Genomic DNA, 26,880 nt, shown 5'->3' on the forward strand with positions numbered 1-26,880 from the left:
TTCTTAGTTTCTTAGTTTCTTAGTTTCTTAGTTTCTTAGTTTCTTAGTTTCTTAGTTTCTTAGTTTCTTAGTTTCTTAGTTTCTTAGTTTCTTAGTTTCTTAGTTTCTTAGTTTCTTAGTTTCTTAGTTTCTTAGTTTCTTAGTTTCTTAGTTTCTTAGTTTCTTAGTTTCTTAGTTTCTTAGTTTCTTAGTTTCTTAGTTTCTTAGTTTCTTAGTTTCTTAGTTTCTTAGTTTCTTAGTTTCTTAGTTTCTCAGTTTCTTAGTTTCTCAGTTTCTTAGTTTCTTAGTTTCTTAGTTTCTTAGTTTCTTAGTTTCTTAGTTTCTTAGTTTCTTAGTTTCTTAGTTTCTTAGTTTCTTAGTTTCTTAGTTTCTTAGTTTCTTAGTTTCTTAGTTTCTTAGTTTCTCATTTTCTCAGTTTCTCAGTTTCTCAGTTTCTCAGTTTCTCAGTTTCTCAGTTTCTCAGTTTCTTTGTTTCTTAGTTTCTCAGTTTCTTAATTTCTTAGTTTCTTAGTTTCTTAGTTTCTTAGTTTCTTAGTTTCTTAGTTTCTTAGTTTCTTAGTTTCTTAGTTTCTTTGTTTCTTAGTTTCTTAGTTTCTTAGTTTCTTAGTTTCTTAGTTTCTTAGTTTCTTAGTTTCTTAGTTTCTTAGTTTCTTAGTTTCTTAGTTTCTTAGTTTCTTAGTTTCTTAGTTTCTTAGTTTCTTAGTTTCTTAGTTTCATAGTTTCTTAGTTTCTTAGTTTCTTAGTTTCTTAGTTTCTTAGTTTCTTAGTTTCTCAGTTTCTTAGTTTCTTAGTTTCTTAGTTTCTTTCGTTTTTTAATTTTCTTAGATTCTTAGTTTCTTAGTTTCTTAGTTTCTTAGTTTCTTAGTTCCTTAGTTTGTCAGTTTGTTCGTTTCTTAGTTTGTCAGTTTGTTCGTTTCTTAGTTTGTTAGTTTCTTAGTTTCTTAGTTTCTTAGTTTCATATTTTCTTAGTTCCTTAGTTTATTAGTTTCTTAGTTTCTTAGTTTCTTAGTTTCTTAGTTTCTTAGTTTCTTAGTTTCTTAGTTTCTTAGTTTCTTAGTTTCTTAGTTTCTTAGTTTCTTAGTTTCTTAGTTTCTTAGTTTCTTAGTTTCTTAGTTTGTCAGTTTGTTCGTTTCTTAGTTTGTCAGTTTGTCAGTTTGTTCGTTTCTTAGTTTCTTAGTTTCTTAGTTTCTTAGTTTCTTAGTTTCTTAGTTTCTTAGTTTCTTAGTTTCTTAGTTTCTTAGTTTCTTAGTTTCTTAGTTTCTTAGATTCTTAGTTTATCAGTTTCTTAGTTTCTTAGTTTCTTAGTTTCTTAGTTTCATAGTTTCTTAGTTTCCTAGTTTCTTAGTTTCTTAGTTTCTTAGTTTCTTAGTTTCTTAGTTTCATGGTTTCTTAGTTTCTTAGTTTCTTAGTTTCTTAGTTTCTTAGTTTCTTAGTTTCATAGTTTCTTGGTTTCTTAGTTTCTTAGTTTCTTAGTTTCTTAGTTTCTTAGTTTCTTAGTTTCTTAGTTTCTTAGTTTCTTAGTTTCTTAGTTTCTTAGTTTCTTAGTTTCTTAGTTTCTTAGATTCTTAGTTTCTTAGTTTCTTAGTTTCTTAGTTTCTTAGTTTCTTAGTTTCTTAGTTTCTTAGTTTCTTAGTTTCTTAGTTTCTTAGTTTCTTAGTTTCTTAGTTTCTTAGTTTCTTAGTTTCTTAGTTTCTTAGTTTCTTAGTTTCTTAGTTTCTTAGTTTCTTAGTTTCTTAGTTTCTTAGTTTCTTAGTTTCTTAGTTTCTTAGTTTCTTAGTTTCTTAGTTTCTTAGTTTCTTAGTTTCTTAGTTTCTTAGTTTCTTAGTTTCTTAGTTTCTTAGTTTCTTAGTTTCTTAGTTTCTTAGTTTCTTAGTTTCTTAGCTTCTTAGTTTCTTAGTTTCTTAGTTTCTTAGTTTCTTAGTTTCTTAGTTTCTTAGTTTCTTAGTTTCTTAGTTTCTTAGTTTCTTAGTTTCTTAGTTTCTTAGTTTCTTAGTTTCTTAGTTTCTTAGTTTCTCAGTTTCTTAGTTTCTTAGTTTCTTAGTTTCTTAGTTTTTTAATTTTCTTAGTTTCTTAGTTTCTTAGTTTCTTAGTTTCTTAGTTTCTTAGTTTCTTAGTTCCTTAGTTTGTCAGTTTGTTCGTTTCTTAGTTTGTCAGTTTGTTCGTATCTTAGTTTCTTAGTTTCTTAGTTTCATATTTTCTTAGTTTCTTAGTTTCTTAGTTTCTTAGTTTCTTAGTTTCTTAGTTTCTTAGTTTCTTAGTTTCTTAGTTTCTTAGTTTCTTAGTTTCTTAGTTTCTTAGTTTCTTAGTTTCTTAGTTTCTTAGTTTCTTAGTTTCTTAGTTTCTTAGTTTCTTAGTTTCTTAGTTTGTCAGTTTGTTCGTTTCTTAGTTTGTCAGTTTGTCAGTTTGTTCGTTTCTTAGTTTCTTAGTTTCTTAGTTTCTTAGTTTCTTAGTTTGTTAGTTTCTTAGTTTCTTAGTTTCTTAGTTTCTTAGTTTCTTAGTTTCTTAGTTTCTTAGTTTCTTAGTTTCTTAGTTTCTTAGTTTCTTAGTTTCATGGTTTCTTAGTTTCTTAGTTTCTTAGTTTCTTAGTTTCATAGTTTCTTGGTTTCTTAGTTTCTTAGTTTCTTAGTTTCTTAGTTTCTTAGTTTCTTAGTTTCTTAGTTTCTTAGTTTCTTAGTTTCTTAGTTTCTTAGTTTCTTAGTTTCTTAGTTTCTTAGTTTCTTAGTTTCTTAGTTTCTTAGTTTCTTAGTTTCTTAGTTTCTTAGTTTCTTAGTTTCTTAGTTTCTTAGTTTCTTAGTTTCATAGTTTCTTAGTTTCTTAGTTTCTTAGTTTCTTAGTTTCTTAGTTTCTTAGTTTCTTAGTTTCTTAGTTTCTTAGTTTCTTAGTTTCTTAGTTTCTTAGTTTCTTAGTTTCTTAGTTTCTTAGTTTCTTAGTTTCTTAGTTTCTTAGTTTCTTAGTTTCTTATTTTCTTAGTTTCTTAGTTTCTTAGTTTCTTAGTTTCTTAGTTTCTTAGTTTCTTAGTTTCTCATTTTCTCAGTTTCTCAGTTTCTCAGTTTCTCAGTTTCTCAGTTTCTCAGTTTCTCAGTTTCTTTGTTTCTTAGTTTCTCAGTTTCTTAATTTCTTAGTTTCTTAGTTTCTTAGTTTCTTAGTTTCTTAGTTTCTTAGTTTCTTAGTTTCTTAGTTTCTTAGTTTCTTAGTTTCTTAGTTTCTTAGTTTCTTAGTTTCTTAGTTTCTTAGTTTCTTAGTTTCTTAGTTTCTTAGTTTCTTAGTTTCTTAGTTTCTTAGTTTCTTAGTTTCTTAGTTTCTTAGTTTCTTAGTTTCTTAGTTTCTTAGTTTCTTAGTTTCTTAGTTTCTTAGTTTCTTAGTTTCTTAGTTTCTTAGTTTCTTAGTTTCTTAGTTTCTTAGTTTCTTAGTTTCTTAGTTTCTTAGTTTCTTAGTTTCTTAGTTTCTTAGTTTCTTAGTTTCTTAGTTTCTTAGTTTCATGGTTTCTTAGTTTCTTAGTTTCTTAGTTTCTTAGTTTCTTAGTTTCTTAGTTTCATAGTTTCTTGGTTTCTTAGTTTCTTAGTTTCTTAGTTTCTTAGTTTCTTAGTTTCTTAGTTTCTTAGTTCCTTAGTTTCTTAGTTTCTTAGTTTCTTAGTTTCTTAGTTTCTTAGTTTCTTAGTTTCTTAGTTTCTTAGTTTCTTAGTTTCTTAGTTTCTTAGTTTCTTAGTTTCTTAGTTTCTTAGTTTCTTAGTTTCTTAGATTCTTAGTTTCTTAGTTTCTTAGTTTCTTAGTTTCTTAGTTTCTTAGTTTCTTAGTTTCTTAGTTTCTTAGTTTCTTAGTTTCTTAGTTTCTTAGTTTCTTAGTTTCTTAGTTTCTTAGTTTCTTAGTTTCTTAGTTTCTTAGTTTCTTAGTTTCTTAGTTTCTTAGTTTCTTAGTTTCTTAGTTTCTTAGTTTCTTAGTTTCTTAGTTTCTTAGTTTCTCAGTTTCTTAGTTTCTTAGTTTCTTAGTTCCTTAGTTTCTTAGTTTCTTAGTTTCTTAGTTACTTAGTTTCTTAGTTTCTTAGTTTCTTAGTTTCTTAGTTTCTTAGTTTCTTAGTTTCTTAGTTTCTTAGTTTTTTAATTTTCTTAGTTTCTTAGTTTCTTAGTTTCTTAGTTTCTTAGTTCCTTAGTTTGTCAGTTTGTTCGTTTCTTAGTTTGTCAGTTTGTTCGTTTCTTAGTTTCTTAGTTTCTTAGTTTCTTAGTTTCTTAGTTTCATATTTTCTTAGTTTCTTAGTTTCTTAGTTTCTTAGTTTCTTAGTTTCTTAGTTTCTTAGTTTCTTAGTTTCTTAGTTTCTTAGTTTCTTAGTTTCTTAGTTTCTTAGTTTCTTAGTTTCTTAGTTTCTTAGTTTCTTAGTTTCTTAGTTTCTTAGTTTCTTAGTTTCTTAGTTTCTTAGTTTCTTAGTTTCTTAGTTTCTTAGTTTCTTAGTTTCTTAGTTTCATGGTTTCTTAGTTTCTTAGTTTCTTAGTTTCTTAGTTTCTTAGTTTCTTAGTTTCATAGTTTCTTGGTTTCTTAGTTTCTTAGTTTCTTAGTTTCTTAGTTTCTTAGTTTCTTAGTTTCTTAGTTTCTTAGTTTCTTAGTTTCTTAGTTTCTTAGTTTCTTAGTTTCTTAGTTTCTTAGTTTCTTAGTTTCTTAGTTTCTTAGTTTCTTAGTTTCTTAGTTTCTTAGTTTCTTAGTTTCTTAGTTTCTTAGTTTCATAGTTTCTTAGTTTCTTAGTTTCTTAGTTTCTTAGTTTCTTAGTTTCTTAGTTTCTTAGTTTCTTAGTTTCTTAGTTTCTTAGTTTCTTAGTTTCTTAGTTTCTTAGTTTCTTAGTTTCTTAGTTTCTTAGTTTCTTAGTTTCTTAGTTTCTTAGTTTCTTAGTTTCTTAGTTTCTTAGTTTCTTATTTTCTTAGTTTCTTAGTTTCTTAGTTTCTTAGTTTCTTAGTTTCTTAGTTTCTTAGTTTCTTAGTTTCTCATTTTCTCAGTTTCTCAGTTTCTCAGTTTCTCAGTTTCTCAGTTTCTCAGTTTCTCAGTTTCTCAGTTTCTTTGTTTCTTAGTTTCTCAGTTTCTTAATTTCTTAGTTTCTTAGTTTCTTAGTTTCTTAGTTTCTTAGTTTCTTAGTTTCTTAGTTTCTTAGTTTCTTAGTTTCTTAGTTTCTTAGTTTCTTAGTTTCTTAGTTTCTTAGTTTCTTAGTTTCTTAGTTTCTTAGTTTCTTAGTTTCTTAGTTTCTTAGTTTCTTAGTTTCTTAGTTTCTTAGTTTCTTAGTTTCTTAGTTTCTTAGTTTCTTAGTTTCTTAGTTTCTTAGTTTCTTAGTTTCTTAGTTTCTTAGTTTCTTAGTTTCTTAGTTTCTTAGTTTCTTAGTTTCTTAGTTTCTTAGTTTCTTAGTTTCTTAGTTTCTTAGTTTCTTAGTTTCTTAGTTTCTTAGTTTCTTAGTTTCTTAGTTTCTTAGTTTCTTAGTTTCTTAGTTTCTTAGTTTCTTAGTTTCTTAGTTTCTTAGTTTCTCAGTTTCTTAGTTTCTTAGTTTCTTAGTTTCTTAGTTTCTTAGTTTCTTAGTTTCTTAGTTTCTTAGTTTCTTAGTTTCTTAGTTTCTTAGTTTCTTAGTTTCTTAGTTTCTTAGTTTCTCATTTTCTCAGTTTCTCAGTTTCTCAGTTTCTCAGTTTCTCAGTTTCTCAGTTTCTCAGTTTCTTTGTTTCTTAGTTTCTCAGTTTCTTAATTTCTTAGTTTCTTAGTTTCTTAGTTTCTTAGTTTCTTAGTTTCTTAGTTTCTTAGTTTCTTAGTTTCTTAGTTTCTTTGTTTCTTAGTTTCTTAGTTTCTTAGTTTCTTAGTTTCTTAGTTTCTTAGTTTCTTAGTTTCTTAGTTTCTTAGTTTCTTAGTTTCTTAGTTTCTTAGTTTCTTAGTTTCTTAGTTTCTTAGTTTCTTAGTTTCTTAGTTTCTTAGTTTCTTAGTTTCTTAGTTTCATAGTTTCTTAGTTTCTTAGTTTCTTAGTTTCTTAGTTTCTTAGTTTCTTAGTTTCTCAGTTTCTTAGTTTCTTAGTTTCTTAGTTTCTTAGTTTTTTAATTTTCTTAGATTCTTAGTTTCTTAGTTTCTTAGTTTCTTAGTTTCTTAGTTCCTTAGTTTGTCAGTTTGTTCGTTTCTTAGTTTGTCAGTTTGTTCGTTTCTTAGTTTGTTAGTTTCTTAGTTTCTTAGTTTCTTAGTTTCATATTTTCTTAGTTCCTTAGTTTATTAGTTTCTTAGTTTCTTAGTTTCTTAGTTTCTTAGTTTCTTAGTTTCTTAGTTTCTTAGTTTCTTAGTTTCTTAGTTCCTTAGTTTCTTAGTTTCTTAGTTTCTTAGTTTCTTAGTTTGTCAGTTTGTTCGTTTCTTAGTTTGTCAGTTTGTCAGTTTGTTCGTTTCTTAGTTTCTTAGTTTCTTAGTTTCTTAGTTTCTTAGTTTCTTAGTTTCTTAGTTTCTTAGTTTCTTAGATTCTTAGTTTCTCAGTTTCTTAGTTTCTTAGTTTCTTAGTTTCATAGTTTCTTAGTTTCCTAGTTTCTTAGTTTCTTAGTTTCTTAGTTTCTTAGTTTCTTAGTTTCATGGTTTCTTAGTTTCTTAGTTTCTTAGTTTCTTAGTTTCTTAGTTTCATAGTTTCTTGGTTTCTTAGTTTCTTAGTTTCTTAGTTTCTTAGTTTCTTAGTTTCTTAGTTTCTTAGTTTCTTAGTTTCTTAGTTTCTTAGTTTCTTAGTTTCTTAGTTTCTTAGATTCTTAGTTTCTTAGTTTCTTAGTTTCTTAGTTTCTTAGTTTCTTAGTTTCTTAGTTTCTTAGTTTCTTAGTTTCTTAGTTTCTTAGTTTCTTAGTTTCTTAGTTTCTTAGTTTCTTAGTTTCTTAGTTTCTTAGTTTCTTAGTTTCTTAGTTTCTTAGTTTCTTAGTTTCTTAGTTTCTTAGTTTCTTAGTTTCTTAGTTTCTTAGTTTCTTAGTTTCTTAGTTTCTTAGTTTCTTAGTTTCTTAGTTTCTTAGTTTCTTAGTTTCTTAGTTTCATAGTTTCTTGGTTTCTTAGTTTCTTAGTTTCTTAGTTTCTTAGTTTCTTAGTTTCTTAGTTTCTTAGTTTCTTAGTTTCTTAGTTTCTTAGTTTCTTAGTTTCTTAGTTTCTTAGTTTCTTAGTTTCTTAGTTTCTTAGTTTCTTAGTTTCTTAGTTTCTTAGTTTCTTAGTTTCTTAGTTTCTTAGTTTCTTAGTTTCTTAGATTCTTAGTTTCTTAGTTTCTTAGTTTCTTAGTTTCTTAGTTTCTTAGTTTCTTAGTTTCTTAGTTTCTTAGTTTCTTAGTTTCTTAGTTTCTTAGTTTCTTAGTTTCTTAGTTTCTTAGTTTCTTAGTTTCTTAGTTTCTTAGTTTCTTAGTTTCTTAGTTTCCTAGTTTCTTAGTTTCTTAGTTTCTTAGTTTCTTAGTTTCTTAGTTTCATATTTTCTTAGTTTCTTAGTTTCTTAGTTTGTCAGTTTGTTCGTTTCTTAGTTTGTCAGTTTGTCAGTTTGTTCGTTTCTTAGTTTCTTAGTTTCTTAGTTTCTTAGTTTGTTAGTTTCTTAGTTTCTTAGTTTCTTAGTTTCTTAGTTTCTTAGTTTCTTAGTTTCTTAGTTTCTTAGTTTCTTAGTTTCTTAGTTTCTTAGTTTCATGGTTTCTTAGTTTCTTAGTTTCTTAGTTTCTTAGTTTCTTAGTTTCATAGTTTCTTGGTTTCTTAGTTTCTTAGTTTCTTAGTTTCTTAGTTTCTTAGTTTCTTAGTTTCTTAGTTTCTTAGTTTCTTAGTTTCTTAGTTTCTTAGTTTCTTAGTTTCTTAGTTTCTTAGTTTCTTAGTTTCTTAGTTTCTTAGTTTCTTAGTTTCTTAGTTTCTTAGTTTCTTAGTTTCTTAGTTTCTTAGTTTCTTAGATTCTTAGTTTCTTAGTTTCTTAGTTTCTTAGTTTCTTAGTTTCTTAGTTTCTTAGTTTCTTAGTTTCTTAGTTTCTTAGTTTCTTAGTTTCTTAGTTTCTTAGTTTCTTAGTTTCTTAGTTTCTTAGTTTCTTAGTTTCTTAGTTTCTTAGTTTCTTAGTTTCTTAGTTTCCTAGTTTCTTAGTTTCTTAGTTTCTTAGTTTCTTAGTTTCTTAGTTTCTTAGTTTCTCAGTTTCTTAGTTTCTTAGTTTCTTAGTTTCTTAGTTTCTTAGTTTCTTAGTTTCTTAGTTACTTAGTTTCTTAGTTTCTTAGTTTCTTAGTTTCTTAGTTTCTTAGTTTCTTAGTTTCTTAGTTTCTTAGTTTCTTAGTTTTTTAATTTTCTTAGTTTCTTAGTTTCTTAGTTTCTTAGTTTCTTAGTTCCTTAGTTTGTCAGTTTGTTCGTTTCTTAGTTTGTCAGTTTGTTCGTTTCTTAGTTTCTTAGTTTCTTAGTTTCTTAGTTTCTTAGTTTCATATTTTCTTAGTTTCTTAGTTTCTTAGTTTCTTAGTTTCTTAGTTTCTTAGTTTCTTAGTTTCTTAGTTTCTTAGTTTCTTAGTTTCTTAGTTTCTTAGTTTCTTAGTTTCTTATTTTCTTAGTTTCTTAGTTTCTTAGTTTCTTAGTTTCTTAGTTTCTTAGTTTCTTAGTTTCTTAGTTTCTTAGTTTCTTAGTTTCTTAGTTTGTCAGTTTGTTCGTTTCTTAGTTTGTCAGTTTGTCAGTTTGTTCGTTTCTTAGTTTCTTAGTTTCTTAGTTTCTTAGTTTCTTAGTTTCTTAGTTTCTTAGTTTCTTAGTTTCTTAGTTTCTTAGTTTCTTAGTTTCTTAGTTTCTTAGTTTCTTAGTTTCTTAGTTTCTTAGTTTCTTAGTTTCTTAGTTTCTTAGATTCTTAGTTTCTCAATTTCTTAGTTTCTTAGTTTCTTAGTTTCTTAGTTTCATAGTTTCTTAGTTTCTTAGTTTCTTAGTTTCTTAGTTTCTTAGTTTCTTAGTTTCTTAGTTTCTTAGTTTCTTAGTTTCTTAGTTTCTTAGTTTCTTAGTTTCATAGTTTCTTGGTTTCTTAGTTTCTTAGTTTCTTAGTTTCTTAGTTTCTTAGTTTCTTAGTTTCTTAGTTTCTTAGTTTCTTAGTTTCTTAGTTTCTTAGTTTCTTAGTTTCTTAGTTTCTTAGTTTCTTAGTTTCTTAGTTTCTTAGTTTCTTAGTTTCTTAGTTTCTTAGTTTCTTAGTTTCTTAGTTTCTTAGTTTCTTAGTTTCTTAGTTTCTTAGTTTCTTAGTTTCTTAGTTTCTTAGTTTCTTAGTTTCTTAGTTTCTTAGTTTCTTAGTTTCTTAGTTTCTTAGTTTCTTAGTTTCTTAGTTTCTTAGTTTCTTAGTTTCTTAGTTTCTTAGTTTCTTAGTTTCTTAGTTTCTTAGTTTCTTAGTTTCTTAGTTTCTTAGTTTCTTAGTTTCTTAGTTTCTTAGTTTCTTAGTTTCTTAGTTTCTTAGTTTCTTAGTTTCTTAGTTTCTTAGTTTCTTAGTTTCTTAGTTTCTTAGTTTCTTAGTTTCTTAGTTTCTTAGTTTCTTAGTTTCTTAGTTTCTTAGTTTCTTAGTTTCTCATTTTCTCAGTTTCTCAGTTTCTCAGTTTCTCAGTTTCTCAGTTTCTCAGTTTCTCAGTTTCTCAGTTTCTCAGTTTCTTTGTTTCTTAGTTTCTCAGTTTCTTAATTTCTTAGTTTCTTAGTTTCTTAGTTTCTTAGTTTCTTAGTTTCTTAGTTTCTTAGTTTCTTAGTTTCTTTGTTTCTTAGTTTCTTAGTTTCTTAGTTTCTTAGTTTCTTAGTTTCTTAGTTTCTTAGTTTCTTAGTTTCTTAGTTTCTTAGTTTCTTAGTTTCTTAGTTTCTTAGTTTCTTAGTTTCTTAGTTTCTTAGTTTCTTAGTTTCTTAGTTTCTTAGTTTCTTAGTTTCTTAGTTTCTTAGTTTCTTAGTTTCTTAGTTTCTTAGTTTCTTAGTTTCTTAGTTTCTTAGTTTCTTAGTTTCTTAGTTTCTCAGTTTCTTAGTTTCTTAGTTTCTTAGTTTCTTAGTTTTTTAATTTTCTTAGATTCTTAGTTTCTTAGTTTCTTAGTTTCTTAGTTTCTTAGTTCCTTAGTTTGTCAGTTTGTTCGTTTCTTAGTTTGTCAGTTTGTTCGTTTCTTAGTTTGTTAGTTTCTTAGTTTCTTAGTTTCTTAGTTTCATATTTTCTTAGTTCCTTAGTTTATTAGTTTCTTAGTTTCTTAGTTTCTTAGTTTCTTAGTTTCTTAGTTTCTTAGTTTCTTAGTTTCTTAGTTTCTTAGTTTCTTAGTTTCTTAGTTTCTTAGTTTCTTAGTTTCTTAGTTTCTTAGTTTGTCAGTTTGTTCGTTTCTTAGTTTGTCAGTTTGTCAGTTTGTTCGTTTCTTAGTTTCTTAGTTTCTTAGTTTCTTAGTTTCTTAGTTTCTTAGTTTCTTAGTTTCTTAGTTTCTTAGTTTCTTAGTTTCTTAGTTTCTTAGTTTCTTAGTTTCTTAGTTTCTTAGATTCTTAGTTTCTCAGTTTCTTAGTTTCTTAGTTTCTTAGTTTCTTAGTTTCATAGTTTCTTAGTTTCCTAGTTTCTTAGTTTCTTAGTTTCTTAGTTTCTTAGTTTCTTAGTTTCATGGTTTCTTAGTTTCTTAGTTTCTTAGTTTCTTAGTTTCTTAGTTTCTTAGTTTCATAGTTTCTTGGTTTCTTAGTTTCTTAGTTTCTTAGTTTCTTAGTTTCTTAGTTTCTTAGTTTCTTAGTTTCTTAGTTTCTTAGTTTCTTAGTTTCTTAGTTTCTTAGTTTCTTAGATTCTTAGTTTCTTAGTTTCTTAGTTTCTTAGTTTCTTAGTTTCTTAGTTTCTTAGTTTCTTAGTTTCTTAGTTTCTTAGTTTCTTAGTTTCTTAGTTTCTTAGTTTCTTAGTTTCTTAGTTTCTTAGTTTCTTAGTTTCTTAGTTTCTTAGTTTCTTAGTTTCTTAGTTTCTTAGTTTCTTAGTTTCTTAGTTTCTTAGTTTCTTAGTTTCTTAGTTTCTTAGTTTCTTAGTTTCTTAGTTTCTTAGTTTCTTAGTTTCTTAGTTTCTTAGTTTCTTAGTTTCTTAGTTTCTTAGTTTCTTAGTTTCTTAGTTTCTTAGTTTCTTAGTTTCTTAGTTTCTTAGTTTCTTAGTTTCTTAGTTTCTTAGTTTCTTAGTTTCTTAGTTTCTTAGTTTCTTAGTTTCTCATTTTCTCAGTTTCTCAGTTTCTCAGTTTCTCAGTTTCTCAGTTTCTCAGTTTCTCAGTTTCTCAGTTTCTTTGTTTCTTAGTTTCTCAGTTTCTTAATTTCTTAGTTTCTTAGTTTCTTAGTTTCTTAGTTTCTTAGTTTCTTAGTTTCTTAGTTTCTTAGTTTCTTAGTTTCTTAGTTTCTTAGTTTCTTAGTTTCTTAGTTTCTTAGTTTCTTAGTTTCTTAGTTTCTTAGTTTCTTAGTTTCTTAGTTTCTTAGTTTCTTAGTTTCTTAGTTTCTTAGTTTCTTAGTTTCTTAGTTTCTTAGTTTCTTAGTTTCTTAGTTTCTTAGTTTCATAGTTTCTTAGTTTCTTAGTTTCTTAGTTTCTTAGTTTCTTAGTTTCTTAGTTTCTTAGTTTCTTAGTTTCTTAGTTTCTTAGTTTCTTAGTTTCTTAGTTTCTTAGTTTCTTAGTTTCTCATTTTCTCAGTTTCTGAGTTTCTCAGTTTCTCAGTTTCTCAGTTTCTCAGTTTCTCAGTTTCTCAGTTTCTCAGTTTCTTTGTTTCTTAGTTTCTCAGTTTCTTAATTTCTTAGTTTCTTAGTTTCTTAGTTTCTTAGTTTCTTAGTTTCTTAGTTTCTTAGTTTCTTAGTTTCTTAGTTTCTTAGTTTCTTAGTTTCTTAGTTTCTTAGTTTCTTAGTTTCTTAGTTTCTTAGTTTCTTAGTTTCTTAGTTTCTTAGTTTCTTAGTTTCTTAGTTTCTTAGTTTCTTAGTTTCTTAGTTTCTTAGTTTCTTAGTTTCTTAGTTTCTTAGTTTCTTAGTTTCTTAGTTTCTTAGTTTCTTAGTTTCTTAGTTTCTTAGTTTCTTAGTTTCTTAGTTTCTTAGTTTCTTAGTTTCTTAGTTTCTTAGTTTCTTAGTTTCTTAGTTTCTTAGTTTCTTAGTTTCTTAGTTTCTTAGTTTCTTAGTTTCTTAGTTTCTTAGTTTCTTAGTTTCTTAGTTTCTTAGTTTCTTAGTTTCTTAGTATCTTAGTTTCTTAGTTTCTCAGTTTCTTAGTTTCTTAGTTTCTTAGTTTTTTAATTTTCTTAGTTTCTTAGTTTCTTAGTTTCTTAGTTTCTTAGTTTCTTAGTTTCTTAGTTTCTTAGTTTCTTAGTTCCTTAGTTTGTCAGTTTGTTCGTTTCTTAGTTTGTCAGTTTGTTCGTATCTTAGTTTCTTAGTTTCTTAGTTTCTTAGTTTCTTAGTTTCATATTTTCTTAGTTTCTTAGTTTCTTAGTTTCTTAGTTTCTTAGTTTCTTAGTTTCTTAGTTTCTTAGTTTCTTAGTTTCTTAGTTTCTTAGTTTCTTAGTTTCTTAGTTTCTTAGTTTCTTAGTTTCTTAGTTTCTTAGTTTCTTAGTTTCTTAGTTTCTTAGTTTCTTAGTTTCTTAGTTTGTCAGTTTGTTCGTTTCTTAGTTTGTCAGTTTGTCAGTTTGTTCGTTTCTTAGTTTCTTAGTTTCTTAGTTTCTTAGTTTCTTAGTTTGTTAGTTTCTTAGTTTCTTAGTTTCTTAGTTTCTTAGTTTCTTAGTTTCTTAGTTTCTTAGTTTCTTAGTTTCTTAGTTTCTTAGTTTCTTAGTTTCATGGTTTCTTAGTTTCTTAGTTTCTTAGTTTCTTAGTTTCTTAGTTTCTTAGTTTCATAGTTTCTTGGTTTCTTAGTTTCTTAGTTTCTTAGTTTCTTAGTTTCTTAGTTTCTTAGTTTCATAGTTTCTTAGTTTCTTAGTTTCTTAGTTTCTTAGTTTCTTAGTTTCTTAGTTTCTTAGTTTCTTAGTTTCTTAGTTTCTTAGTTTCTTAGTTTCTTAGTTTCTTAGTTTCTTAGTTTCTTAGTTTCATAGTTTCTTAGTTTCTTAGTTTCTTAGTTTCTTAGTTTCTTAGTTTCTTAGTTTCTTAGTTTCTTAGTTTCTTAGTTTCTTAGTTTCTTAGTTTCTTAGTTTCTTAGTTTCTTAGTTTCTTAGTTTCTTAGTTTCTTAGTTTCTTAGTTTCTTAGTTTCTTAGTTTCTTATTTTCTTAGTTTCTTAGTTTCTTAGTTTCTTAGTTTCTTAGTTTCTTAGTTTCTTAGTTTCTCATTTTCTCAGTTTCTCAGTTTCTCAGTTTCTCAGTTTCTCAGTTTCTCAGTTTCTCAGTTTCTCAGTTTCTTTGTTTCTTAGTTTCTCAGTTTCTTAATTTCTTAGTTTCTTAGTTTCTTAGTTTCTTAGTTTCTTAGTTTCTTAGTTTCTTAGTTTCTTAGTTTCTTAGTTTCTTAGTTTCTTAGTTTCTTAGTTTCTTAGTTTCTTAGTTTCTTAGTTTCTTAGTTTCTTAGTTTCTTAGTTTCTTAGTTTCTTAGTTTCTTAGTTTCTTAGTTTCTTAGTTTCTTAGTTTCTTAGTTTCTTAGTTTCTTAGTTTCTTAGTTTCTTAGTTTCTTAGTTTCTTAGTTTCTTAGTTTCTTAGTTTCTTAGTTTCTTAGTTTCTTAGTTTCTTAGTTTCTTAGTTTCTTAGTTTCTTAGTTTCTTAGTTTCTTAGTTTCTTAGTTTCTTAGTTTCTTAGTTTCTTAGTTTCTTAGTTTCTTAGTTTCTTAGTTTCTTAGTTTCTTAGTTTCTTAGTTTCTTAGTTTCTTAGTTTCTTAGTTTCTTAGTTTCTTAGTTTCTTAGTTCCTTAGTTTGTCAGTTTGTTCGTTTCTTAGTTTGTCAGTTTGTTCGTTTCTTAGTTTGTTCGTTTCTTAGTTTCTTAGTTTCTTAGTTTCTTAGTTTCTTAGTTTCTTAGTTTCTTAGTTTCTTAGTTTCTTAGTTTCTTAGTTTCTTAGTTTCTTAGTTTCTTAGCTTCTTAGTTTCTTAGTTTCTTAGTTTCTGAGTTTCTTAGTTTCTTAGTTTCTTAGTTTCTTAGTTTCTTAGTTTCTTAGTTTCTTAGTTTCTTAGTTTCTTAGTTTCTTAGTTTCTTAGTTTCTTAGTTTCATTGTTTCTTAGTTTCTTAGTTTCTTAGTTTCTTAGTTTCTTAGTTTCTTAGTTTCTTAGTTTCTTAGTTTCTTAGTTTCTTAGTTTCTTAGTTTCGTAGTTTCTTAGTTTCTTAGTTTCTTAGTTTCATAGTTTCTTAGTTTCTTAGTTTGTTAGTTTGTTAGTTTCTTAGTTTCTTAGTTCCTTAGTTTCTTAGTTTCTTAGTTTCTTAGTTTCTTAGTTTCTTAGTTTCTTAGTTTCTTAGTTTCTTAGTTTCTTATTTTCTTAGTTTCTAAGTTTCTTAGTTTCTTAGTTTCTTAGTTTCTTTGTTTGTCAGTTTGTCAGTTTGTTCGTTTCTTAGTTTCTTAGTTTCTTAGTTTCTTAGTTTCTTAGTTTCTTAGTTTCTTAGTTTCTTAGTTTCTTAGCTTCTTAGTTTCTTAGTTTCTTAGTTTCATAGTTTCATAGTTTCTTAGTTTCTTAGTTTCTTAGTTTCTTAGTTTCTTAGCTTCTTAGTTTCTTAGTTTCTTAGTTTCTTAGTTTCTTAGTTTCTTAGTTTCTTAGTTTCTTAGTTTCTTAGTTTCTTAGTTTCTTAGTTTCTTAGTTTCTTAGTTTCTTAGTTTCTTAGTTTCTTAGTTTCTTAGTTTCTTAGTTTCTTAGTTTCTTAGTTTCTTAGTTTCTTAGTTTCTTAGTTTCTTAGTTTCTTAGTTTCTTAGTTTCTTAGTTTCTTAGTTTCTTAGTTTCTTAGTTTCTTAGTTTCTTAGTTTTTTAGTTTCTTAGTTTCTTAGTTTCTTAGTTTCTTAGTTTCTTAGTTTCTTAGTTTCTTAGTTTCTTAGTTTCTTAGTTTCTTAGTTTCTTAGTTTCTTAGTTTCTTAGTTTCTTAGTTTCTTAGTTTCTTAGTTTCTTAGTTTCTTAGTTTCTTAGTTTCTTAGTTTCTTAGTTTCTTAGTTTCTTAGTTTCTTAGTTTCTTAGCTTCTTAGTTTCTTAGTTTCTTAGTTTCATAGTTTCTTAGTTTCTTAGTTTCTTAGTTTCTTAGTTTCTTAGTTTCTTAGTTTCTTAGTTTCTTAGTTCCTTAGTTTGTCAGTTTGTTCGTTTCTTAGTTTGTCAGTTTGTTCGTTTCTTAGTTTCTTAGTTTCCTAGTTTCTTAGTTTCTTAGTTTCTTAGTTTCTTAGTTTCTTAGTTTCTTAGTTTCATAGTTTCTTAGTTTCTTAGTTTCTTAGTTTCTTAGTTTCTTAGTTTCTTAGTTTCTTAGTTTCTTAGTTTCTTAGTTTCTTAGTTTCTTAGTTTCTTAATTTCTTAGTTTCTTAGTTTCTTAGTTTCTTAGTTTCTTAGCTTCTTAGTTTCTTAGTTTCTTAGTTTCTTAGTTTCTCAGTTTCTTAGTTTCTCAGTTTCTTAGTTTCTTAGTTTCTTAGTTTCTTAGTTTCTTAGTTTCTTAGTTTCTTAGTTTCTTAGTTTCTTAGTTTCTTAGATTCTTAGTTTCTTAGTTTCTTAGTTTCTTAGTTTCTTAGTTTCTTAGTTTCTTAGTTTCTTAGTTTCTTAGTTTCTTAGTTTCTTAGTTTCTTAGTTTCTTAGTTTCTTAGTTTCTTAGTTTCTTAGATTCTTAGTTTCTTAGTTTCTTAGTTTCTTAGTTTCTTAGTTTCTTAGTTTCTTGGTTTCTTAGTTTCTTAGTTTCTTAGTTTCTTAGTTTCTTAGTTTCTTAGTTTCTTAGTTTCTTAGTTTCTTAGTTTCTTAGTTTCTTAGTTTCTTAGTTTCTTAGTTTCTTAGTTTCTTAGTTTCTTAGTTTCTTAGTTTCTTAGTTTCTTAGCTTCTTAGTTTCTTAGTTTCTTAGTTTCATAGTTTCATAGTTTCTTAGTTTCTTAGTTTCTTAGTTTCTTAGTTTCTTAGTTTCTTAGTTTCCTAGTTTCTTAGTTTCTTAGTTTGTCAGTTTGTTCGTTTCTTAGTTTGTCAGTTTGTTCGTTCCTTAGTTTCTTAGTTTCTTAGTTTCTTAGTTTCTTAGTTTCTTAGTTTCTTAGTTTCTTAGTTTCTTAGTTTCTTAGTTTCTTAGTTTCTTAGTTTCTTAGTTTCTTAGTTTCTTAGTTTCTTAGTTTCTTAGTTTCTTAGTTTCTTAGTTTCTTAGTTTCTTAGTTTCTTAGTTTCTTAGTTTCTTAGTTTCTTAGTTTCTTAGTTTCTTAGTTTCTTAGTTTCTTAGTTTCTTAGTTTCTTAGTTTCTTAGTTTCTTAGTTTCTTAGTTTCTTAGTTTCTTAGTTTCTTAGTTTCTTAGTTTCTTAGTTTCTTAGTTTCTTAGTTTCTTAGTTTCTTAGTTTCTTAGTTTCTTAGTTTCTTAGTTTCTTAGTTTCTTAGTTTCTTAGTTTCTTAGTTTCTTAGTTTCTTAGTTTCTTAGTTTCTTAGTTTCTTAGTTTCTTAGTTTCTTAGTTTCTTAGTTTCTTAGTTTCTTAGTTTCTTAGTTTCTTAGCTTCTTAGTTTCTTAGTTTCTTAGTTTGTTAGTTTCTTAGTTTCTTAGTTCCTTAGTTTCTTAGTTTCTTAGTTTCTTAGTTTCTTAGTTTCTTAGTTTCTTAGTTTCTTAGTTTCTTAGTTTCTTAGTTTCTTAGTTTCTTAGTTTCTTAGTTTCTTAGTTTCTTAGTTCCTTAGTTTGTCAGTTTGTTCGTTTCTTAGTTTGTCAGTTTGTTCGTTTCTTAGTTTCTTAGTTTCCTAGTTTCTTAGTTTCTTAGTTTCATAGTATCTTAGTTTCTTAGTTTCTTAGTTTCTAAGTTTCTTAGTTTCTTAGTTTCTTAGTTTCTTAGTTTCTTAGTTTCTTAGTTTCTTAGTTTCTTAGTATCTTAGTATCTTAGTTTCTTAGTGTCTTAGTTTCTTAGTTTCTTAGTTTCATAGTTTCTTAGTTTCTTAGTTTCTTAGTTTGTTAGTTTCTTAGTTTCTTAGTTCCTTAGTTTCTTAGTTTCTTAGTTTCTTAGTTTCTTAGTTTCTTAGTTTCTTAGTTTCTTAGTTTCTTAGTTTCTTAGTTTCTTAGTTTCATAGTTTCTTAGTTTCTTAGTTTCTTAGTTTCTTAGTTTCTTAGTTTCTTAGTTTCTTAGTTTCTTAGTTTCTTAGTTTCTTAGTTTCTTAGTTTCTTAGTTTCTTAGTTTCTTAGTTTCTTAGTTTCTTAGTTTCTTAGTTTCTTAGTTTCTTAGTTCCTTAGTTTGTCAGTTTGTTCGTTTCTTAGTTTGTCAGTTTGTTCGTTTCGTAGTTTCTTAGTTTCCTAGTTTCTTAGTTTCCTAGTTTCTTAGTTTCTTAGTTTCTTAGTTTCATAGTTTCTTAGTTTCTTAGTTTCTTAGTTTCTTAGTTTCTTAGTTTCTTAGTTTCTTATTTTCTTAGTTTCTTAGTTTCTTAGTTTCTTAGTTTCTTAGTTTCTTAGCTTCTTAGTTTCTTAGTTTCTTAGTTTCTGAGTTTCTTAGTTTCTTAGTTTCTTAGTTTCTTAGTTTCTTAGTTTCTTAGTTTCTTAGTTTCTTAGTTTCTTAGTTTCTTAGTTTCTTAGTTTCTTAGTTTCATAGTTTCTTAGTTTCTTAGTTTCTTAGTTTCTTAGTTTCTTAGTTTCTTAGTTTCTTAGTTTCTTAGTTTCTTAGTTTCTTAGTTTCTTAGTTTCTTAGTTTCTTAGTTTCTTAGTTTCATAGTTTCTTAGTTTCTTAGTTTCTTAGTTTGTTAGTTTCTTAGTTTCTTAGTTCCTTAGTTTCTTAGTTTCTTAGTTTCTTAGTTTCTTAGTTTCTTAGTTTCTTAGTTTCTTAGTTTCTTAGTTTCTTATTTTCTTAGTTTCTAAGTTTCTTAGTTTCTTAGTTTCTTAGTTTCTTTGTTTGTCAGTTTGTCAGTTTGTTCGTTTCTTAGTTTGTCAGTTTGTTCGTTTCGTAGTTTCTTAGTTTCCTAGTTTCTTAGTTTCCTAGTTTCTTAGTTTCTTAGTTTCTTAGTTTCATAGTTTCTTAGTTTCTTAGTTTCTTAGTTTCTTAGTTTCTTAGTTTCTTAGTTTCTTAGTTTCTTAGTTTCTTAGTTTCTTAGTTTCTTAGCTTCTTAGTTTCTTAGTTTCTTAGTTTCTGAGTTTCTTAGTTTCTTAGTTTCTTAGTTTCTTAGTTTCTTAGTTTCTTAGTTTCTTAGTTTCTTAGTTTCTTAGTTTCTTAGTTTCTTAGTTTCTTAGTTTCTTAGTTTCTTAGTTTCTTAGTTTCTTAGTTTCTTAGTTTCTTAGTTTCTTAGTTTCTTAGTTTCTTAGTTTCTTAGTTTCTTAGTTTCTTAGTTTCTTAGTTTCTTAGTTTCTTAGTTTCTTAGTTTCTTAGTTTCTTAGTTTCTTAGTTTCTTAGTTTCTTAGTTTCTTAGTTTCTTAGTTTCTTAGTTTCTTAGTTTCTTAGTTTCTTAGTTTCTTAGTTTCTTAGTTTCTTAGTTTCTTAGTTTCTTAGTTTCTTAGTTTCTTAGTTTCTTAGTTTCTTAGTTTCTTAGTTTCTTAGTTTCTTAGTTTCTTAGTTTCTTAGTTTCTTAGTTTCTTAGTTTCTTAGTTTCTTAGTTTCTTAGTTTCTTAGTTTCTTAGTTTCTTAGTTTCTTAGTTTCTTAGTTTCTTAGTTTCTTAGTTTCTTAGTTTCTTAGTTTCTTAGCTTCTTAGTTTCTTAGTTTCTTAGTTTCATAGTTTCTTAGTTTCTTAGTTTCTTAGTTTCTTAGTTTCTTAGTTTCTTAGTTTCTTAGTTCCTTAGTTTGTCAGTTTGTTCGTTTCTTAGTTTGTCAGTTTGTTCGTTTCTTAGTTTCTTAGTTTCCTAGTTTCTTAGTTTCTTAGTTTCTTAGTTTCCTAGTTTCTTAGTTTCTTAGTTTGTCAGTTTGTTCGTTTCTTAGTTTGTCAGTTTGTTCGTTCCTTAGTTTCTTAGTTTCTTAGTTTCTTAGTTTCTTAGTTTCTTAGTTTCTTAGTTTCTTAGTTTCTTAGTTTCTTAGTTTCTTAGTTTCTTAGTTTCTTAGTTTCTTAGTTTCTTAGTTTCTTAGTTTCTTAGTTTCTTAGTTTCTTAGTTTCTTAGTTTCTTAGTTTCTTAGTTTCTTAGTTTCTTAGTTTCTTAGTTTCTTAGTTTCTTAGTTTCTTAGTTTCTTAGTTTCTTAGTTTCTTAGTTTCTTAGTTTCTTAGTTTCTTAGTTTCTTAGTTTCTTAGTTTCTTAGTTTCTTAGTTTCTTAGTTTCTTAGTTTCTTAGTTTCTTAGTTTCTTAGTTTCTTAGTTTCTTAGTTTCTTAGTTTCTTAGTTTCTTAGTTTCTTAGTTTCTTAGTTTCTTAGTTTCTTAGTTTCTTAGTTTCTTAGTTTCTTAGTTTCTTAGTTTCTTAGTTTCTTAGTTTCTTAGTTTCTTAGTTTCTTAGTTTCTTAGTTTCTTAGTTTCTTAGTTTCTTAGTTTCTTAGTTTCTTAGCTTCTTAGTTTCTTAGTTTCTTAGTTTGTTAGTTTCTTAGTTTCTTAGTTCCTTAGTTTCTTAGTTTCTTAGTTTCTTAGTTTCTTAGTTTCTTAGTTTCTTAGTTTCTTAGTTTCTTAGTTTCTTAGTTTCTTAGTTTCTTAGTTTCTTAGTTTCTTAGTTTCTTAGTTCCTTAGTTTGTCAGTTTGTTCGTTTCTTAGTTTGTCAGTTTGTTCGTTTCTTAGTTTCTTAGTTTCCTAGTTTCTTAGTTTCTTAGTTTCATAGTATCTTAGTTTCTTAGTTTCTTAGTTTCTAAGTTTCTTAGTTTCTTAGTTTCTTAGTTTCTTAGTTTCTTAGTTTCTTAGTTTCTTAGTTTCTTAGTATCTTAGTATCTTAGTTTCTTAGTGTCTTAGTTTCTTAGTTTCTTAGTTTCTTAGTTTCTTAGTTTCTTAGTTTCTTAGTTTCTTAGTTTCTTAGTTTCTTAGTTTCTTAGTTTCTTAGTTTCTTAGTTTCTTAGTTTCTTAGTTTCTTAGTTTCTTAGTTTCTTAGTTTCTTAGTTTCTTAGTTTCTTAGTTTCTTAGTTTCTTAGTTTCTTAGTTTCTTAGTTTCTTAGTTTCTTAGTTTCTTAGTTTCTTAGTTTCTTAGTTTCTTAGTTTCTTAGTTTCTTAGTTTCTTAGTTTCTTAGTTTCTTAGTTTCTTAGTTTCTTAGTTTCTTAGTTTCTTAGTTTCTTAGTTTCTTAGTTTCTTAGTTTCTTAGTTTCTTAGTTTCTTAGTTTCTTAGTTTCTTAGTTTCTTAGTTTCTTAGTTTCTTAGTTTCTTAGTTTCTTAGTTTCTTAGTTTCTTAGTTTCTTAGTTTCTTAGTTTCTTAGTTTCTTAGTTTCTTAGTTTCTTAGCTTCTTAGTTTCTTAGTTTCTTAGTTTCATAGTTTCTTAGTTTCTTAGTTTCTTAGTTTCTTAGTTTCTTAGTTTCTTAGTTTCTTAGTTTCTTAGTTTCTTAGTTTCTTAGTTTCTTAGTTTCTTAGTTTCTTAGTTTCTTAGTTTCTTAGTTCCTTAGTTTGTCAGTTTGTTCGTTTCTTAGTTTGTCAGTTTGTTCGTTTCTTAGTTTCTTAGTTTCCTAGTTTCTTAGTTTCTTAGTTTCATAGTATCTTAGTTTCTTAGTTTCTTAGTTTCTTAGTTTCTTAGTTTCTTAGTTTCTTAGTTTCTTAGTTTCTTAGTTTCTTAGTTTCTTAGTTTCTTAGTATCTTAGTATCTTAGTTTCTTAGTGTCTTAGTTTCTTAGTTTCTTAGTTTCTTAGTTTCTTAGTTTCTTAGTTTCTTAGTTTCTTAGTTTCTTAGTTTCTTAGTTTCTTAGTTTCTTAGTTTCTTAGTTTCTTAGTTTCTTAGTTCCTTAGTTTGTCAGTTTGTTCGTTTCTTAGTTTGTCAGTTTGTTCGTTTCTTAGTTTCTTAGTTTCTTAGTTTCCTAGTTTCTTAGTTTCCTAGTTTCTTAGTTTCTTAGTTTCATAGTTTCTTAGTTTCTTAGTTTCTTAGTTTCTTAGTTTCTTAGTTTCTTAGTTTCTTAGTTTCTTAGTTCCTTAGTTTCTTAGTTTCTTAGTTTCTTAGTTTCTTAGTTTCTTAGTTTCTTAGTTTCTTAGCTTCTTAGTTTCTTAGTTTCTTAGTTTCATAGTTTCATAGTTTCTTAGTTTCTTAGTTTCTTAGTTTCTTAGTTTCTTAGTTTCTTAGTTTCCTAGTTTCTTAGTTTCTTAGTTTGTCAGTTTGTTCGTTTCTTAGTTTGTCAGTTTGTTCGTTCCTTAGTTTCTTAGTTTCTTAGTTTCTTAGTTTCTTAGTTTCTTAGTTTCTTAGTTTCTTAGTTTCTTAGTTTCTTAGTTTCTTAGTTTCTTAGTTTCTTAGTTTCTTAGTTTCTTAGTTTCTTAGTTTCTTAGTTTCTTAGTTTCTTAGTTTCTTAGTTTCTTAGTTTCTTAGTTTCTTAGTTTCTTAGTTTCTTAGTTTCTTAGTTTCTTAGTTTCTTAGTTTCTTAGTTTCTTAGTTTCTTAGTTTCTTAGTTTCTTAGTTTCTTAGTTTCTTAGTTTCTTAGTTTCTTAGTTTCTTAGTTTCTTAGTTTCTTAGTTTCTTAGTTTCTTAGTTTCTTAGTTTCTTAGTTTCTTAGTTTCTTAGTTTCTTAGTTTCTTAGTTTCTTAGTTTCTTAGTTTCTTAGTTTCTTAGTTTCTTAGTTTCTTAGTTTCTTAGTTTCTTAGTTTCTTAGTTTCTTAGTTTCTTAGTTTCTTAGTTTCTTAGTTTCTTAGTTTCTTAGTTTCTTAGTTTCTTAGTTTCTTAGTTTCTTAGCTTCTTAGTTTCTTAGTTTCTTAGTTTCATAGTTTCTTAGTTTCTTAGTTTCTTAGTTTCTTAGTTTCTTAGTTTCTTAGTTTCTTAGTTCCTTAGTTTGTCAGTTTGTTCGTTTCTTAGTTTGTCAGTTTGTTCGTTTCTTAGTTTCTTAGTTTCCTAGTTTCTTAGTTTCTTAGTTTCTTAGTTTCTTAGTTTCTTAGTTTCTTAGTTTCATAGTTTCTTAGTTTCTTAGTTTCTTAGTTTCTTAGTTTCTTAGTTTCTTAGTTTCTTAGTTTCTTAGTTTCTTAGTTTCTTAGTTTCTTAGTTTCTTAGTTTCTTAATTTCTTAGTTTCTTAGTTTCTTAGTTTCTTAGTTTCTTAGCTTCTTAGTTTCTTAGTTTCTTAGTTTCTTAGTTTCTCAGTTTCTTAGTTTCTCAGTTTCTTAGTTTCTTAGTTTCTTAGTTTCTTAGTTTCTTAGTTTCTTAGTTTCTTAGTTTCTTAGTTTCTTAGATTCTTAGTTTCTTAGTTTCTTAGTTTCTTAGTTTCTTAGTTTCTTAGTTTCTTAGTTTCTTAGTTTCTTAGTTTCTTAGTTTCTTAGTTTCTTAGTTTCTTAGTTTCTTAGTTTCTTAGATTCTTAGTTTCTTAGTTTCTTAGTTTCTTAGTTTCTTAGTTTCTTAGTTTCTTGGTTTCTTAGTTTCTTAGTTTCTTAGTTTCTTAGTTTCTTAGTTTCTTAGTTTCTTAGTTTCTTAGTTTCTTAGTTTCTTAGTTTCTTAGTTTCTTAGTTTCTTAGTTTCCTAGTTTCTTAGTTTCTTAGTTTCTTAGTTTCTTAGTTTCTTAGTTTCTTAGTTTCTTAGTTTCTTAGTTTCTTAGTTTCTTAGTTTCTTAGTTTCTTAGTTTCTTAGTTTCTTAGTTTCTTAGTTTCTTAGTTTCTTAGTTTCTTAGTTTCTTAGTTTCTTAGTTTCTTAGTTTCTTAGTTTCTTAGTTTCTTAGTTTCTTAGTTTCTTAGTTTCTTAGTTTCTTAGTTTCTTAGTTTCTTAGTTTCTTAGTTTCTTAGTTTCTTAGTTTCTTAGTTTCTTAGTTTCTTAGTTTCTTAGTTTCTTAGTTTCTTAGTTTCTTAGTTTCTTAGTTTCTTAGTTTCTTAGTTTCTTAGTTTCTTAGTTTCTTAGTTTCTTAGTTTCTTAGTTTCTTAGTTTCTTAGTTTCTTAGTTTCTTAGTTTCTTAGTTTCTTAGTTTCTTAGTTTCTTAGTTTCTTAGTTTCTTAGTTTCTTAGTTTCTTAGCTTCTTAGTTTCTTAGTTTCTTAGTTTCATAGTTTCTTAGTTTCTTAGTTTCTTAGTTTCTTAGTTTCTTAGTTTCTTAGTTTCTTAGTTTCTTAGTTTCTTAGTTTCTTAGTTTCTTAGTTTCTTAGTTTCTTAGTTCCTTAGTTTGTCAGTTTGTTCGTTTCTTAGTTTGTCAGTTTGTTCGTTTCTTAGTTTCTTAGTTTCCTAGTTTCTTAGTTTCTTAGTTTCATAGTATCTTAGTTTCTTAGTTTCTTAGTTTCTTAGTTTCTTAGTTTCTTAGTTTCTTAGTTTCTTAGTTTCTTAGTTTCTTAGTTTCTTAGTTTCTTAGTTTCTTAGTATCTTAGTATCTTAGTTTCTTAGTGTCTTAGTTTCTTAGTTTCTTAGTTTCTTAGTTTCTTAGTTTCTTAGTTTCTTAGTTTCTTAGTTTCTTAGTTTCTTAGTTTCTTAGTTTCTTAGTTTCTTAGTTTCTTAGTTTCTTAGTTTCTTAGTTTCTTAGTTCCTTAGTTTGTCAGTTTGTTCGTTTCTTAGTTTGTCAGTTTGTTCGTTTCTTAGTTTCTTAGTTTCTTAGTTTCCTAGTTTCTTAGTTTCCTAGTTTCTTAGTTTCTTAGTTTCATAGTTTCTTAGTTTCTTAGTTTCTTAGTTTCTTAGTTTCTTAGTTTCTTAGTTTCTTAGTTTCTTAGTTCCTTAGTTTGTCAGTTTGTTCGTTTCTTAGTTTGTCAGTTTGTTCGTTTCGTAGTTTCTTAGTTTCCTAGTTTCTTAGTTTCCTAGTTTCTTAGTTTCTTAGTTTCTTAGTTTCATAGTTTCTTAGTTTCTTAGTTTCTTAGTTTCTTAGTTTCTTAGTTTCTTAGTTTCTTAGTTTCTTAGTTTCTTAGTTTCTTAGTTTCTTAGTTTCTTAGTTTCATAGTTTCCTAGTTTCTTAGTTTCTTAGTTTCTTAGTTTCTTAGTTTCTTAGTTTCTTAGTTTCTTAGTTTCTTAGTTTCTTAGTTTCTTAGTTTCTTAGTTTCTTAGTTTCTTAGTTTCTTAGTTTCTTAGTTTCTTAGTTTCTTAGTTTCTTAGTTTCTTAGTTTCTTAGTTTCTTAGTTTCTTAGTTTCTTAGTTTCTTAGTTTCTTAGTTTCTTAGTTTCTTAGTTTCTTAGTTTCTTAGTTTCTTAGTTTCTTTTATTTTCTTAGTTTCTTAGTTTCTTAGTTTCTTAGTTTCTTAGTTTCTTAGTTTCTTAGTTTCTTAGTTTCTTAGTTTCTTAGTTTCTTAGTTTCTTAGTTTCTTAGCTTCTTAGTTTCTTAGCTTCTTAGTTTCTTAGTTTCTTAGTTTCTTAGTTTCTTAGTTTCTTAGTTTCTTAGTTTCTTAGTTTCATAGATTCTTAGTTTCATAGTTTCTTAGTTTCTTAGTTTCTTAGTTTCTTTGTTTCTTAGTTTCTTAGTTTCTTAGTTTCTTAGTTTCTTAGTTTCTTAGTTTCTTAGTTTCTTAGTTTCTTAGTTTCTTAGATTCTTAGTTTCTTAGTTTCTTAGTTTCTTAGTTTCTTAGTTTCTTAGTTTCTTAGTTTCTTAGTTTCTTAGTTTCTTAGTTTCTTAGTTTCTTAGTTTCTTAGTTTCTTAGTTTCTTAGTTTCTTAGTTTCTTAGTTTCTTAGTTTCTTAGTTTCTTAGTTTCTTAGTTTCTTAGTTTCTTAGTTTCTTAGTTTCTTAGTTTCTTAGTTTCTTAGTTTCTTAGTTCCTTAGTTTCTTAGTTTCTTAGTTTCTTAGTTTCTTAGTTTCTTAGTTTCTTAGTTTCTTAGTTTCTTAGTTTCTTAGTTTCTTAGTTTCTTAGTTTCTTAGTTTCTTAGTTTCTTAGTTTCTTAGTTTCTTAGTTTCTTAGTTTCTTAGTTTCTTAGTTTCTTAGTTTCTAAGTTTCTTAGTTTCTTAGTTTCTTAGTTTCTTAGTTTCTTAGTTTCTTAGTTTCTTAGTTTCTTAGTTTCTTAGTTTCTTAGTTTCTTAGTTTCTTAGTTTCTTAGTTTCTTAGTTTCTTAGTTTCTTAGTTTCTTAGTTTCTTAGTTTCTTAGCTTCTTAGTTTCTTAGTTTCTTAGTTTCTTAGTTTCTTATTTTCTTAGTTTCTTGGTTTCTTAGTTTCTTAGTTTCTTAGTTTCTTAGTTTCTTAGTTTCTTAGTTTCTTAGTTTCTTAGTTTCTTAGTTTCTTAGTTTCTTAGTTTCTTAGTTTCTTAGTTTCTTAGTTTCTTAGTTTCTTAGTTTCTTAGTTTCATAGTTTCTTAGTTTCTTAGTTTCTTAGTTTCTTAGTTTCTTAATTTCTTAGTTTCTTTGTTTCTTAGTTTCTTAGTTTCTTAGTTTCTTAGTTTCTTAGTTTCTTAGTTTCTTAGTTTCTTAGTTTCTTAGTTTCTTAGTTTCTTAGTTTCTTAGTTTCTTAGTTTCTTAGTTTCTTAGTTTCTTAGTTTCTTAGTTTCTTAGTTTCTTAGTTTCTTAGTTTCTTAGTTTCTTAGTTTCTTAGTTTCTTAGTTTCTTAGCTTCTTAGTTTCTTAGCTTCTTAGTTTCTTAGTTTCTTAGTTTCTTAGTTTCTTAGTTTCTTAGTTTCTTAGTTTCTTAGTTTCTTAGTTTCTTAGTTTCTTTTATTTTCATAGTTTCTTAGTTTCTTAGTTTCTTAGTTTCTTAGTTTCTTAGTTTCTTAGTTTCTTAGTTTCTTAGTTTCTTAGTTTCTTAGTTTCTTAGTTTCTTAGCTTCTTAGTTTCTTAGCTTCTTAGTTTCTTAGTTTCTTAGTTTCTTAGTTTCTTAGTTTCTTAGTTTCTTAGTTTCATAGATTCTTAGTTTCATAGTTTCTTAGTTTCTTAGTATCTTAGTTTCTTTGTTTCTTAGTTTCTTAGTTTCTTAGTTTCTTAGTTTCTTAGTTTCTTAGTTTCTTAGTTTCTTAGATTCTTAGTTTCTTAGTTTCTTAGTTTCTTAGTTTCTTAGTTTCTTAGTTTCTTAGTTTCTTAGTTTCTTAGTTTCTTAGTTTCTTAGTTTCTTAGTTTCTTAGTTTCTTAGTTTCTTAGTTTCTTAGTTTCTTAGTTTCTTAGTTTCTTAGTTTCTAAGTTTCTTAGTTTCTTAGTTTCTTAGTTTCTTAGTTTCTTAGTTTCTTAGTTTCTTAGTTTCTTAGTTTCTTAGTTTCTTAGTTTCTTAGTTTCTTAGTTTCTTAGTTTCTTAGTTTCTTAGTTTCTTAGTTTCTTAGTTTCTTAGTTTCTTAGCTTCTTAGTTTCTTAGTTTCTTAGTTTCTTAGTTTCTTATTTTCTTAGTTTCTTGGTTTCTTAGTTTCTTAGTTTCTTAGTTTCTTAGTTTCTTAGTTTCTTAGTTTCTTAGTTTCTTAGTTTCTTAGTTTCTTAGTTTCTTAGTTTCTTAGTTTCTTAGTTTCTTAGTTTCTTAGTTTCTTAGTTTCTTAGTTTCTTAGTTTCATAGTTTCTTAGTTTCTTAGTTTCTTAGTTTCTTAGTTTCTTAATTTCTTAGTTTCTTTGTTTCTTAGTTTCTTAGTTTCTTAGTTTCTTAGTTTCTTAGTTTCTTAGTTTCTTAGTTTCTTAGTTTCTTAGTTTCTTAGTTTCTTAGTTTCTTAGTTTCTTAGTTTCTTAGTTTCTTAGTTTCTTAGTTTCTTAGTTTCTTAGTTTCTTAGTTTCTTAGTTTCTTAGTTTCTTAGTTTCTTAGTTTCTTAGTTTCTTAGTTTCTTAGTTTCTTAGTTTCTTAGTTTCTTAGTTTCTTAGTTTCTTAGTTTCTTAGTTTCTTAGTTTCTTAGTTTCTTAGTTTCTTAGTTTCTTAGTTTCTTAGTTTCTTAGTTTCTTAGTTTCTTAGTTTCTTAGTTTCTTAGTTTCTTAGTTTCTTAGTTTCTTAGTTTCTTAGTTTCTTAGTTTCTTAGTTTCTTAGTTTCTTAGTTTCTTAGTTTCTTAGTTTCTTAGTTTCTTAGTTTCTTAGTTTCTTAGTTTCT

The sequence above is a fragment of the Megalopta genalis genome, chromosome 19 (assembly GCF_051020955.1).
Source record: "Megalopta genalis isolate 19385.01 chromosome 19, iyMegGena1_principal, whole genome shotgun sequence".
NCBI lineage: Eukaryota > Metazoa > Arthropoda > Insecta > Hymenoptera > Halictidae > Megalopta > Megalopta genalis.